Here is a 14,020-nt window from a genome sequence, read left to right as displayed (position 1 = left end):
GTCCAACAAGCACTTTTGAATGAACCAAGGTATTAATAACCAATGTAAGTCTTTTCTGGAGTTACCTCTTTTCTGCAGAGTCAGCCTAAAATAATCTACAGAGTTCTATATGAAAAAAACTTAAGAGGGGGCTAAAGTCCAACCCTCCCTTTTCTAGACATATAGCAATGTAGCAGAATTAACTTTCTGATTAACATTTATTGGTAAACAGCATAAAAAGGATAGCAGCGTTCTAAACAAGTACCTACTGTATGTCTGGAAAACTTGCAGTATAATGAAATATTAGACAAATATTTAGTATTTTAATTCATCCATAACATACCAAAATTGATTTTTCAAATTTCTGTCTTATTAGTTCATGATTTCTGTATTTTGATCAATAGACAACCATGCACATAACTTTTAAGGGTAAACTTTCAGAATAGCTGTTATCAAAGGAAAACAAAGCAAGGACAAGGATGTGGAGAAGAGGGAATCCTTTTTTCCACTCATTCTTATTTATTTGAAAGGCAAGAGTTACACAGAGAGGGCTCTTCCCATCCACTGATTCACTCCCCAGATGGCTACTACAGCCAGGGTTGGACCAGGCTGAAGCTAGGAGCCAGGAGCTTCTTCCAGGTCTCCCAGGTGGGTATCAGGGGCCCAAGAACTTGGGCCATCCTCTGCTGCTTTCCCAGACCACTGGCAGGGAGCTGGATCAGAAGTGGAGCAGCTGGGACACAAACCGGCACCATATGGGTTGCCAGTGTTGCAGGCGGTGCTTTACCTGCTATGCCACAACACCGGCCCCGAAAAGGGAATCATTACACACTGCTGGTGGGAATGTAATTGTACAGCTTTAAGGAAAACATTAAGAGGTTCCTCAAAGAATTAAAAATGGAATTACTATATGATCTAGCAACCTCACTGTGGGTATATACCAGAAGAAAATGAAATTGGTAGATCAAAAGACACACTTAATGCAGTACTATTTACAACAGCCAAGGTATGGAATAAACCTAAAAGTCCACTAATAAATGAATGGATTAAACATGTGATTTACATACACAGTGAATAAAGAAAAAGGATGAAATATAAAAAGGATGAAACCTTGTCATTTGTGATAACATGTATGGAAGTGGAAGATATTATATTACGTGAAATAAACCAGGTACAGAAAGAAAAATGCCACAGGACCTCACTCACATGCAGAATCTAAAGATATTGCTGTTCTAGAAATTGAGAGTAACAGCAGATACTAGAGGCTGAGAAGTGTAAGGAGGGTAGCAGGGAGGGAGGGATGAGGAAAAGCTGGTGTATGGGTACTAAGTCTGTTAGAAAGGAGAACTAAATGGGCTGTTCTTCTTCTGATCCAGTTCTCCGCAATGGCCTGGGAAAGCAGAAGATGGCCCAAGTGCTTGGGCCCCTGAACCTGCATGGGAGACCCGGAAGAAGCTCCTGACTGCTGGCTTCTGTCTTCACATCAACCCAGCTTTGGCCATTGCAGCCACTTGGGGAGTAAAGACCTTCCTCTCTGTCTCTAACTCTACCTCTAAAAAAAAAAAAAAAGGAGAAATAAGTTCTGGTTCTGAGTTCCATTGCACAGTAGAGTGCAATAAAACTTAGATAATGATCATGTACTATATATTTCAAAAAAGCTAGTAGAAAGGATTTTAAATATTTTCAGCACAAAAAATGACAGACATTTGAGGAGATAGATATCATTACCCTGATTTAAACTTTACACAATTATACATACATCAAAACATTATATGGTACCTTATAAATACGTACCAGGTTTTTGTGCCAATTTAAAAAACAGAAATTAAAAATAAAAATTAGTCAACTTTAATTTTCAACCAAGAAATTTAATGCCTATGCTATTCAGGTACTTTGTTAGGTACTGAGAAACCAGATATATTAGGACATGGTCCCTGCCTATAAGGTACTCAGGGCCTAGTGAGAAGCCTACAAACAACAGAAGCCTTACAATTTATAGTATGCTTTTCTTAAATTCAAAACGTGTATACAAACACCTACACACATGTATGTTTTAGAGGTTCACTGAAATGAAAGGCGGAGTTACAGATATATGGAGAGAGACAGAGAGAGGTCTTCCTTTCACTGGTTCATTCCTCAAATGACCTCAACAGCCAGGGATGGGCCATGCTCTTAATTCAGGTCTCCCACATGTGTGAAAGGGGTCCAAGCACTTGGTCCATCTTCTGTTGCTTTCCCAGGCACATTAGTAGGGAACTGGATTGGAAGTGGAACAGCCAAGACTCAAACCAGCTGCTCATTAGGCAGCAGCCTAACCCACTATTCCACAAAGGTGTTAGATAATTTGAATTTTAAAACATATAAAGAACACAAGAGAAGGTTGGAGGTATAGAAGGAGAAAAAGAAGAATTAAGATGTTATACACAACCTGATAAGTATATCAGAGTAAAAGTGTAAGGATTATTTAATGTGGTACAATTAATGCAGGGCAATATAGTGTCTGCATTTTCATTTCATTCCCGGCTCACTCTGAACCAGTCAGTATTGAAACCTGAAATAATATCCGCATAGCACAGGTGTCTCTTGTCTACTGACCAGGTGGCAAAAAAACCAACCAAACAACAACAAAAAACTATCAGTAACAGAACTCAAACATTCTAGAAGCAGGCAATACTTGGACTTGGGCCAGCAACAAAATATTACAAATGGGTATGTGCATGAATGTAAATAGCTGGGAGGATGCCTTAACCTCAACATGTTATGTTTCAAATGAGACCAAATTTATCTGAATGAACCAGTGACATATTCTCCGATCAAGAAAAAAATCCTTAATATTAATTTAGAAAAAGAAAAAGAAGAATCAGTGAGTTTAATGACAGGAGAGAAAGTAAAAAAGATGAGAAACATAATTTTGCATTTCTCCACTCTTTCTAAGATTTATTTATTTATTTGAAAGGCAGAGTATATAAATATACAAAGAGAGACAGAGACAGAGACAGAGAGAGAGAGAGAGAGAGAGACCTCTGATCCGCTGGTTCACATTGATTCCACTGGTTCACTGGTCGAAGCCAGGAGTCTGGAACTCCATGTGGGTCTCCATGTGAGTGGCAGGGGACCAGATACTTGGGCCATCTTCTGTTGCCATCCCAGGCTCATCAGCAAGGAGCTGGATCAGAAGTGGAGCAGCTAGGACTTAAACCAGTGATCACATGAGGCTCTGGCATCATAAAGGCAGCAGCTTAGCCCACTGAGTCACAATGCTGGCCCCCTATGCTTCTCAATTCTTCATGAGATTAAATAGAACACCAGTAGGAAAAATATTTTAAGTGTCTGAAACTGATCAAAATATTGACACCTCCAAATGTATTTAAAAATTAGGTGAGTATGAAACCCAGACTTTATATGAAACAGTGAGGCAGATACTTTTTTAAAACTTAAATTTAGGGGCCAGATGCTCCACTTCTGACACAGTTTCCTGCTAATGCACATGACAGAGCAGCATATGGAAGATCTCTCTCTCTCCCTCTCTTGCTGTAACTCCGATTTTCAAATCAATCAACCAACCAAATTTTTTTTAAAAAGTGTATGTGCTAGGCATTTATTTATTAACTTACTATTGCTTGATCAAAGGTTTTAGGTGTCATTGCTAAGTCATTCTTTTTAAGTCTCAGAGGCTTCCTAGACATTACATTTCTATCTTTTCAACAAATATCCAGTAATGTCTAATGACAAAACAGCCAATCAGGGCATGTGTTTGGTGTTGAGGTTAAGACACGACTTGAGATGCCCACATCCTGTATCAGAATGCCTAGATTATATTCCTGGATATTCTCCTGATTCCAGATTCCTGTAACATGGACCCTGGGAGGCAGCAAATAACGGCTCAAGTACTTGGGTCCTTGTCACCAATATGGAAGGCCGTGATTGAGTTCCCAGTTCTGGCTTTGACCAGCCCAACTCCAGCCGTTGCAGGCAACTGAGGAACATATCAGTGCATGAGAGAGATTGCTGCTAAACAACCCCCTAAACTAGTTAGAGGTGTTGCTACAGAACCCCCAAACTGGGTCTGCTTGTCCAGCAGGCAGAAGGCCAACCACTGACATTGGGTTAGTGGAAGAAACTTTACTGCAAAGCACAGAGCAAGGAGCCAGTCAGTCACTGCTCAATTCCTGGACTCCCTGAGGAGTTAGGGGTGACAGTTCTTGTAGATTAAAATTGTGGCTGAGGGGCTGCTATCATGGCATAGTGGGTAAAGCTGCCACCTGTGATGCAGACATTCCACATGGGTGCTGGTCTGTGTCCTGGCTATCCCACTTCTGATCAAGCTCCCTGCTAATGGCCTGATAAAAGCAACAAAAATGGCCCAAGTGTTTGTGTCCCTGCTACCCATGTGGGTGACTCGGAAGAAGCTGCTGGCTCCTGGCTTTGGCATGGCCCAGCCATGGTACCCATCTGGGGAGTAGACCAGCGGATGGATGGAAGATCCCTCTCTTTTCTTCCTCTCTTTCCTTTTTTAAAGGTTTATTTATTTACTTGAAAATCAGAGTTAATAGAGAGAAGGAGAGGCAGAGGCAGAGAGATATCTTTCATCTGCTGGTTCACTTCCTAAATGGCCCCAACAGCCAGGGCTGGGATAGGCCAAAGCCAGGAGCTTTATCCAGGACTCCCTCGTGGGTGACAGGGGTCCAAGCACTTCCCAACCACATCCCAGTCTTCCATTTTTCCCCAGGTGCGTTAGCAGGGAGCTGGATCAGAAGTGGAACAGCCGGGACTTGAACTGGTACCCATATGGGAGTCTGGTGCTGCAGGCAGCGGCTTACCCTGCTGTCGCACATCACCCATCCCTCTGTAAACTCTTCCAAAATAAATAAATATTTAAAAACAAAAACATAAAAAAGATAAAATTGGTGATGAGAGGTGCATGATCAGCTCGTTTCCAAGTTCTTTTTTATTTTTTTTATTCAACAGATACTTATTGAGTGTTGACTATGTTCAGGGCACTTTAAAAAATTATTTTTAAGGGATACAAATTTCATAAGAAAACTTTAGGAATAGAGTTATTCTTCCCACCACACCTGCCCTCCCACCCACACGCCCACCCTACTCTTCCTTCCTTTCCCCTTCCTAGTCCCATCCTCCATTAAGATTCATTTTCAATTAACTTTGTACACATAAGACCAACTCTCTATTATGTAAAGATTTCAACAATTTGCACACACACAAAAACCTGAGAAGTAGTTTTACACTTAACTCATAATACAACTCACTAAGGACAGCGGTCCTGCATGGGGAGTCAGTACACGGTGGCTCCTATTTTTAATTTTGCAACTAACACTCATGTATGATGTCAGTGACCATCTGAGGCTCTTGACATGAGCTGCCTGGGCTGTGGAAGCCTTCTGAATCCACAAACTCTGTCAGTATTTAAACAAGGCCATAAGCAAAGTGGAAGTTCGCTCCTCCCTTCAGAGAAAAGTACCTCCTTCTTTGATGGCCACTTTTTTTCACTGGGCTCTCATCCACAGAGGTCCTCATGTAGGATATATTTTGCCACGGTGTCTGGGCTTTCCATTCCTGAAATGCTCTCATGGGCTTTTCAGCCAGACGAGAATGCCCCTGCACCTGCGTAGGAGACCCGGAGGAAGCTCCTGGCTTTGGATCAGCCCAGTTCCAGCTGTTGAAGCCAATTGGGGAGTGAACCATCGGATGGAAGACCTCTTTCTCTCTGTCTTTCCTCTCTGTTTAACTCTGACTTTCAAGTAAAATAAATCAATCTTTTTTTTTTTTAAAAAAAAAGTGATTGTCATTCTATGAGTCTGCTGTGTGAACTGCTTCTCAGCTTGGAACATTCACTCCTTTTTAATTCTATTTTTATTACTAGAGCCTTAATCCTATCCACATGATCATTAGCACTTAAGATGGTATTTTTACCACCCAGCTTAAGAGGACCTGGGATCCTATAGCAAGCTTTTAAACTGTACCCTTGAAAGTAAGTCCATAGGAATGTATGTAGACCCATATAGCTTTACAGTTACAAACTTCATACACTTCATAATACATCTTTAGGAACATGGTGATTCTTCCCACCATGCCCACCCTCCCACCCATACTCCCAGCCCCTCTTCTTCCTCAGCTGATGGGCATTTGGTTGATCCCATATCTTAGCTATTGAGAATTGAACTACAATAAACATGTGGGTACAGATAACTCTTTCATATGCTGATCTCATTTCCCTTGGGTAAATTCCCAGGAGTGGGATGGCTGGGTCATATGGTAGGTCTATGTTCAGATGTCTGAGGTATTTCCATACTATCTTCCATAGTGGCTGTACCAGTTTATATTCCCACCAACAGTGGATCAGGGTACCTTTTCCCCCAGCACTTGTTCGTTGATTTCTGTATGAAAGCTATTCTAAGGGGTGAGGTGAAACCTCATTGTGGTTTTGATTTCCATTTCCCTGATGGCTAGTGATTCTGAGCAATTTTTCATGTGTCTGTTGGTCATTTGGATTTTCTCTTTTGAAAAATGTCTATTTAAGTCCTTTGCCCATTTCTTTATTGGGTTTTTTGTTTTGTTGTTGTGGAGTTTCTTGATCACTTTATATATTCTAGTTATGAATCCTTTATCAGTTGAATATTTTGCAAATAATTTCTCCCATGCTATTGGCTGCCTCTTCACTTTCCTGAGTGTTTCTTTTGCAGTATAGAAACTTCTCAATTTGATGTAATCTTATTTGTGAATTTTGGCTTTAATTGCCTGTGCCTCTGGGGTCTTTTCCAAGAAGTCTCTGCCTATGCCAATGTCTTGCAGGGTTTCCACAATGTTCTCTAATAATCTGATGGTGTCAGGCTGTAGATTTAGGTCTTTAACCCATGTTGAGTGTATTTTTGTGTAAGGTGTAAGGTAAGGGTCTTACTTCATACTTCTGCATGTAGAAATCTAGTTTCCCAGCACCATTTGTAGAAGAGAGTGTTCTTGATCCAGGGATTGGTTTTAGCTCTTTTGTCAAACATAAGTTGGTTGTAGATTCTTGGATTGACTTTTAGCATTTCTATTCTGTTCCATTGGTCTAACCATCTGTTTTTGTACTAGAACCAAGCTGTTTTGATTATAACTGCTCTGTAGTATATCTTGAAATCTGGTATTGTAATGCCTCTGGCTCTGTTTTTGTTGTATAAGATTGCTTTAGTTATTTTGGGTCTCCTGTGTTTCCATGAGTTTCAGCATCATTTTTTTCTATATATGAGAAGGTCTTTATTTTGGTTATAAAAACTCATACATTTGGGGACCAGCATTGCGGCACAGCAGGTAAAGCTGCTGCCTGGGAAGCAAGTATCCAATATGGGCACTAGTTCATTTCCTGGCTGCTATACTTCCCATCAAGAAGCTCCTGGCCTAGTCTTGTTTTGGCCAGCTAGGAAATGAAACAGTGGATGAAGACCACTCTCTCCCTTTCTCTCTCTGTCACTTTGTCAAATAAACAAATATATCTTAAAACATATACATTTTAAGACAGTGACTAAGACTGTAAATGAAACACAGAAACAGCTATGGAAACAGCTGAGCTCATTCTAACAACACAAGGATTTGTTTTCCTCCTGGAATTGTAACAGAAACTTGAATTGTAGACAGGCACAAAACTTTACTGTAAATGTTCTACAATTTCTCTTTCCAATTCATCATTGGTGTCACCATAATGGCAGCTTAAAATTGTCCATGGTGGGAGTATTAACACCACAAAAATCAGCAAACCAGGGTCTAATATATCATTTTATTGACTACTTTGAATTCAGAAAGTGTCAGAAAAGATGTTAATAATGTAGACTCAATTTAAAAACCTGTTGTGGGCCAGCGCTGTGACATAGCAGGTTAAAGCCCTGGCCTGAAGTGCTGGCATCCCATATGGGCACTGGTTCGAGTCCTGGCTGCTCTTCCAATCCAGCTCTCTGCTATGGCCTGAGAAAGCAGTAGGAAATGGCCCAAGCCCTTGGACTCCTACACCCATGTGGGAGACCAGAAGAAGCTCCTGGTTCCTGACTTCAGATCGGCTCAGCTCTTGCCACTGTGGCCATTTGGGGAGTGAACCAGTGGATGGAAGACCACCCTTTCTCTCTCTAGCTCTCCAGTTGTTTCTCAAATAAATTTTAAAAAATTTAAAAATAAATAAAAGCATGTTGTGTGTAGAGTTGTTACATTATGAAACACACAAAACATTAATGAAATACTCTTCCAGTATTGGAAAACTATTATCTGAATCAAAAATAAAGTTACTCATGCAATTGACAAAGGAATGGAAACTGACATGTTTTTGTTTAACTTTCATCTTACTCAATGCATCTTACTCAATATGAACAAAAATATTAATATTCCTATTGAAATTACACTCAGAGAGCTGGCTGTTAAATATTTATCCATGTTACTGAAAAATGACTAAAATGTTAATAGTTGTCTCTAAGGCAATAAATGATTTGTCATTTACATATGTCTGTATTTTTCAAGTTTTATATAATGAGTATAATTACTTTTAAAAATGTGCAAGTTATTTTTAAAGGTTTGCTATAAAAAACAAATTAGTTGGTTCATATCAAATTCATGACCTCTGAATAATTAAGATTACTTTAAAATCATCAGCCAATAAATCATCTTCTGGAAATAGCTGAGGTAAAATATAATTTCTTTGTAGGGTTGAAAAACACTTACATCCTAACATAAATTACAAAAGTGAACTGCAGCATGTATCCAACTTCCAAACAGTTTACAAAAGCATTTGTGCTTCTCAAACTAAAATAGTTTTAAAAGCTTATAAAATTAACCTAAGAACTATCAAAGCACTGATTTTACTTATTTTCTTTTAAAAAAAGACTTATTTATTTATTTATTTTTGAAAGGCAGAGTTACAGACATCTTCCATCTGCTGGTTCACGTCCCACAAGGCTGCAACAGCAGCCCTGGGCCAGGCTGAAGGAGCTTCATCCGTGTCTCCCATGCAGGTGGCAGGGGCCCAAGCACTTTGGCCATCTTCTGCTGCTTTCCTAGGCCATTAGCAGGGAGCTGGATTGGAAGTGGAGCAGCTGCGACACAAACCAGCGCCCACTTGGGATGCCGGCACTGCAAGAAGTTACCTGCTTTGCTACAATGCTGGACTCCCAGCTTTATGTTTTTTAACTCCATCCACACATCCACCCTTAGAAGAAGGAATGTATATTATCCCAGTTTAACAGATGAGAAAATAGTTAATGTAATTTAAATACCCAAGGTCCCTGTTGTCATGATCTGAAATGAGTTCTTCCACTACTTTACAAAAAGTTCACCTACAGAGCTGAATCATGGCATGAAAACACAAAAACACTACTCAAGGGTATATCAAAAAAGTTTGTTCAGGGGGTGGCATTGTAGCACAGCAGTTTAAGCTGCTGCCTGTGATGATGGCAACCCATATGGGTGCTGGTTCAAATCCCAGCCACCCCACTTACAATCCAGCTCCCTGCTAATGTGCCTGGGAAAGCAGCAGAAGATGGCTCAAGTGCTTGGGCCCCTATACCCAGGTGGGAGACTCAGAAGAAGCTGCTGGCTCCTGGCTTTATCCTGACCCATCTGGGGACTGAACCAGTGGATGGAAGATCTCTCTGTCTCTGCCTCTCTCTGTATAACTCTTTCAAATAAATAAATCTGCAACTAAAAAAAGGGGGTTAGAAATGTATGTCTGGTGCCCTTTTGTGTTCTTTTAGGAAATCTTACTTTTAAGAAGTTTTTTTTTCTGGCCTTATGTTCATAAAAGATGACAAAACAATAGAGGCTTCTATTCTACAATAGAGGCTTCTATTACCTGGTGTCACTGTTCTTAGGACAAGCAAGATATTTCCTCCTTCACACAATACATTAGAGAGATTTTGTTCATCTATAAATACTTTAAAGTACTACTTTGCTATTTTCTCAATATATTCACGGCACCCAAATCTATGTGGAAATAAATTATAGAATTAAGATTTATGAGAGTCTAAAACCAGTGTAAATAAATTAGGTATATAATTTTCATTTCTAATAATATTATCATCAACTTTTCTAATGATATTGTATTATTTTCTGAGATAAAAAAACTGAAAATCCTTTCAACTCAAATTCAATAAAAAGGTTTTAGTTATGAGCATGCAAGAGTATCCTGAGAATTTGTACAAACAGGAAATATAGCTGAACTTAGTATAACACTGAGAAACAAGGCAGCTACATATGAAACCTGTCATTCTTCCTCATTCTTTCTGGTTCAATCTTCACATTTCCTGCCCTCCTGCTGTACCTAGACTCTCTCTGCTTGTCCATCAGCATAGATATCGCACCAAGACCAAATCTAAATCATTTTCCGGCTCCAGAAACTATGGCTACAGTTTCAAGAGAAAGGACTTACTAGTACAGTTTACAGGTCAGAGGTCCACCAGTTGTGGCCAAATGGGATAGGAACATGTGGACTCCTGGCCCTGGTGCTTATCTGACAGCTGGGCTGGGGGCGTGGGAGGCAATTCTTAGAGAAGCAGGCAAGGGTTGGCTGTACCACACCACCATTACTGCATGCGGATAGATTTAATAGTACTGCATCATCAACTCCTTGTTGAAAGCTATGGAAACAAACTAAACACTGAAACACAGTCCAAGAAAAGCCACAAGGAAATCAATTACAGTACAGGGATTGTTTTCAGAGTGGCTGCTAAGAGCCTTGAAACCCAAGACTACAAGGAAGTGTCCTAACAAAACCTATTATGCTTTTTCCATTAGTTATTTTATTTCTGAGTGGCTTGTCTTTTCCTACTTTGAGTATGTGGAAAAGAAGTCATGCTATATTAAAACTGAGAGGAGGATAGGGGTCAGGGAATGTGGAAGTTATAATCTGTTACGTGAAAAAAATCAGCATTAGGCCGGCGCCGCGGCTCACTAGGCTAATCCTCCGCCTAGCGGCGCCGGCACACCGGGTTCTAGTCCCGGTTGGGGCGCCGGATTCTGTCCCGGTTGCCCCTCTTCCAGGCCAGCTCTCTGCTGTGGCCAGGGAGTGCAGTGGAGGATGGCCCAGGTGCTTGGGCCCTGCACCCCATGGGAGACCAGGAAAAGCACCTGGCTCCTGGCTCCTGCCATCGGATCAGCGCAGTGTGCCGGCCGCAGCGCGCTGGCCAAGGCGGCCATTGGAGGGTGAACCAACGGCAAAGGAAGACCTTTCTCTCTGTCTCTCTCTCTCACTGTCCACTCTGCCTGTCAAAAAAAAAAAAAAATCAGCATTAGCATAAGACCAAACCTGTACCTTCTCTTCAGGTAGCCAGAGACAGTATCTTACTTCCTGACAATCTGACTTGATCAGTCCACACAAAGCAGGTACATGCAGGAAGTGTGTGTACTCCAAGCAAGGAGGTGAGGCACAAACATGTGAGAAGAGAGACTACACAGTCTATGCTCCCGTGTAGAATCCTGTCATGACCATTCTGGCTCAGTTTGGACCACAAAAAATAAAACTGCACAGTAAGATAATGACAAAATAAATATCAAACAGCTCTCAGAGAGAACTTCTAGGTTACAGAAAATTAAAGAGCCCTGACCTTGGGGCCAGTGCAGTGGCGTAGTGGGTAAAGCTGCCACCTGCAGTGTCAGCATCCCACATGGGCACTGGTTCAAGTTCTGGCTGCTCCACTTGCGATCCAGCTCTCTGCTGTGGCCTGGGAAGGCAATGGAAGATGGCCCGAGTCCTTGGGCCCCTGCACCCGTGTGGGAGACCCGGAAGAGGCTCCTGGCTCCTGATTGGTACAGCTCTGGCTGTTGCAGCCAACTGTGGAGTGAACCAGCAGATGGAAGACCTCTTGCTGCCTCTTTCTCTGTGTAACTCTTTCAAATATATAAATAAATCTTTAAAAAAAAAAAAAAAGCCCCAACCTTGATAAGCAGAGAACACTGAAACTCATTTCCAAGAGAGTTTAATCTGCTTACCTGAGGTCAAATCCCTATTTGCTCAAATACTAATTTACAGGTTGCAGAAGTGGCTAAAAGTCCATAACAGTTGATTTTAAGGATGGCAGAATATCTGGTGGCTCTGATTCAATCAGCTGAAAAGCCTTTTAAGCAGTGCTGGGAGCAGGCATCGTAGTATAGCAGGCTAAGCTGCACGTGCAGCACTGTTAGCCCATATCAGAGCTCTAAGAGTCCTGGCTGCTCTGCTGCCAACCCAGCTTCCTGCTAATGAGCCTGGGAAGGCAATGGAGAATAGCCCAAGTAGGTGGGCTCTCACCACCCATGTGGGAGGCCCAGACAGAGTTCCTGGCTCCTGGCTTCAGCCTGCCGCCAGCCCTGGCTATTGCAGCCATTTGGGGAGAGAGCAGAGGATGGAAGATCCATCAATCTATCCCTGTCTCTCTGCCTTTTAAATAGATAAATAAAAATTTAAAAAAAAAAAAAAGTTGAGCTGAGGCTTTGCTAATGAGAAGAAACTCCACTTATGGACAGCAGCTTTAGTCTAAGAGTTCCAACCTACCCTTCTAGCGGTCTGCCCTACAGGTCTGTAATTTATCTTGTCAACCACCACAATCATGTAAATAATTCTTTGCAACAAATCTCTTAATACACATCTCCTAGTGGTTTCTGTTCCTCTGGTTAAACCCTGACTGGTATGGCAATCAAGTAAAACTCATAATCATCCTAACAGACACCTACTATAATCAGTCTCATTAATAGGTAGGGGACAACCGAGGTAAAAAAAAAAAAAAAAAAGATTAGAAATTTGCCTAAGGGAACCAGTTCCAAACTTGGACATGGTTTTGGAGTATTTTTGTATTCATTTTAAATCACCCTAACAGTTCCTCAAACTAGAGCATAAACAGTCCTGATTTCAAATACAGGTTTCAGGGTTATGCACTAGAGTCTATGCCTCTACCAGGTGACCTGACTTCTGAATGCCCTTGGGAAGTTATCTGAAACGCTCTGCACTTTGGGCTGGTGCTGTGGTACAGTGGGTAAAGCTGCCGCCTGCAGTGCCAGCATCCCATATGGACACTGGTTCAAGTTCTGGCTGCTCCACTTCCAATCCAGCTCTGTGCTATAGCCTGGGAAAGCAGTGGAAGATGGCCCAAGTCCTTGGGCCCCTGCATCCACATGGGAGACCTGGAAGAAGCTCCTGGCTCCTGGCCTTGGATCGGTGCAGCTCTGGCCATTGTAGCGGTTTGGAGAATGAACCAGCAGATGGAAGGTCTCTCTCTCTCTGCTAGTAGATTAGTACAAGACCCACTGAGAAAGCAGTTTTGAGGTTGGAAATAAAAATTACAGAAACGGGGTCATAATCAATACATCTGACCATTTTTTAAAAAGATTTGTTTATTTTTATTTGAAAGGCAGAGTTACATTTAGGGAGATACACACACACACACACACACACACAGAATCTTCCATCTGCTGGTTCACTCTCCAAATGGCCACAATGACCAGGGGTGAGACAGGCTGATACCAGGAGCCAGGAGCTGCTACCAGGTCTCCCACATGGGTGGCAGGGGTCCAGGGACTTGGGCCATATTCTGCTGCTTTCCCAGGTACACTGGCAAGGAGCTGGATTGGAAGTGGAACAGCCAGGACTTGAACTGGTACCCACATGGAGTGACAGTGGGGCTTAACCCACTATACTGGTCCCTGATCAATTTTTTTTTAACGAGTTATTTGCAGGGGCTGGCGCTGTGGCATAGCAGGTAAAGCTGCCACCTGCAGTGCCTGCATCCCATATGGGTGCCAGTTCAAGTTTCGGCTGCTCCACTTCCAATCCAGCTCTCTGCTATGGCCTGGGAAAGCAGTTGAAGATGGCCCAACTCCTTGGGCCCCTGCACCCATGTGGGAGACCCGGAAGAAATTCCTGGCTCCTGGCTTCAGATCAGCTCAGCTTTGGCCGTTGCGGTCATTTGGGGAATAAACCAGCAGAATGGAAGATCTCTCTCTTTCTTTCTCTCTGGCTCTACAGCTCTCTGTAACTCTTTCAAATAATAATAATAATAATAATAATAATAATAAAAGTTATTTGACAGAGTGACAC

General features: G+C 41.8%; 1 protein-coding gene across 35 annotated transcripts in view; it reads right to left on the bottom strand.

Moving 5' to 3' along the window:
• The window catches only part of SH3D19 (SH3 domain containing 19), a 200,959-nt gene that overhangs the window by 73,956 nt on the left and 112,983 nt on the right, over positions 1-14,020 (bottom strand). For 4 of the 35 annotated variants that reach the window (XM_070047442.1, XM_070047444.1, XM_070047434.1 and 1 more), the window contains one exon: positions 3,001-3,171. The exons of the other annotated variants lie outside the window; for them this stretch is intronic. The gene's annotated coding sequence lies outside the window, so the exon portion shown is untranslated. Of the gene's footprint in view, positions 1-3,000; positions 3,172-14,020 lie in introns of those variants that run through there. 35 annotated transcript variants of the gene reach the window in all.

This window comes from Oryctolagus cuniculus, chromosome 8 (genome assembly GCF_964237555.1).
Source record: "Oryctolagus cuniculus chromosome 8, mOryCun1.1, whole genome shotgun sequence".
Classification (NCBI taxonomy): domain Eukaryota; kingdom Metazoa; phylum Chordata; class Mammalia; order Lagomorpha; family Leporidae; genus Oryctolagus; species Oryctolagus cuniculus.
Note: the sequence above shows the minus strand (reverse complement) of the source record. Positions and strands in the feature narration are given on the sequence as shown.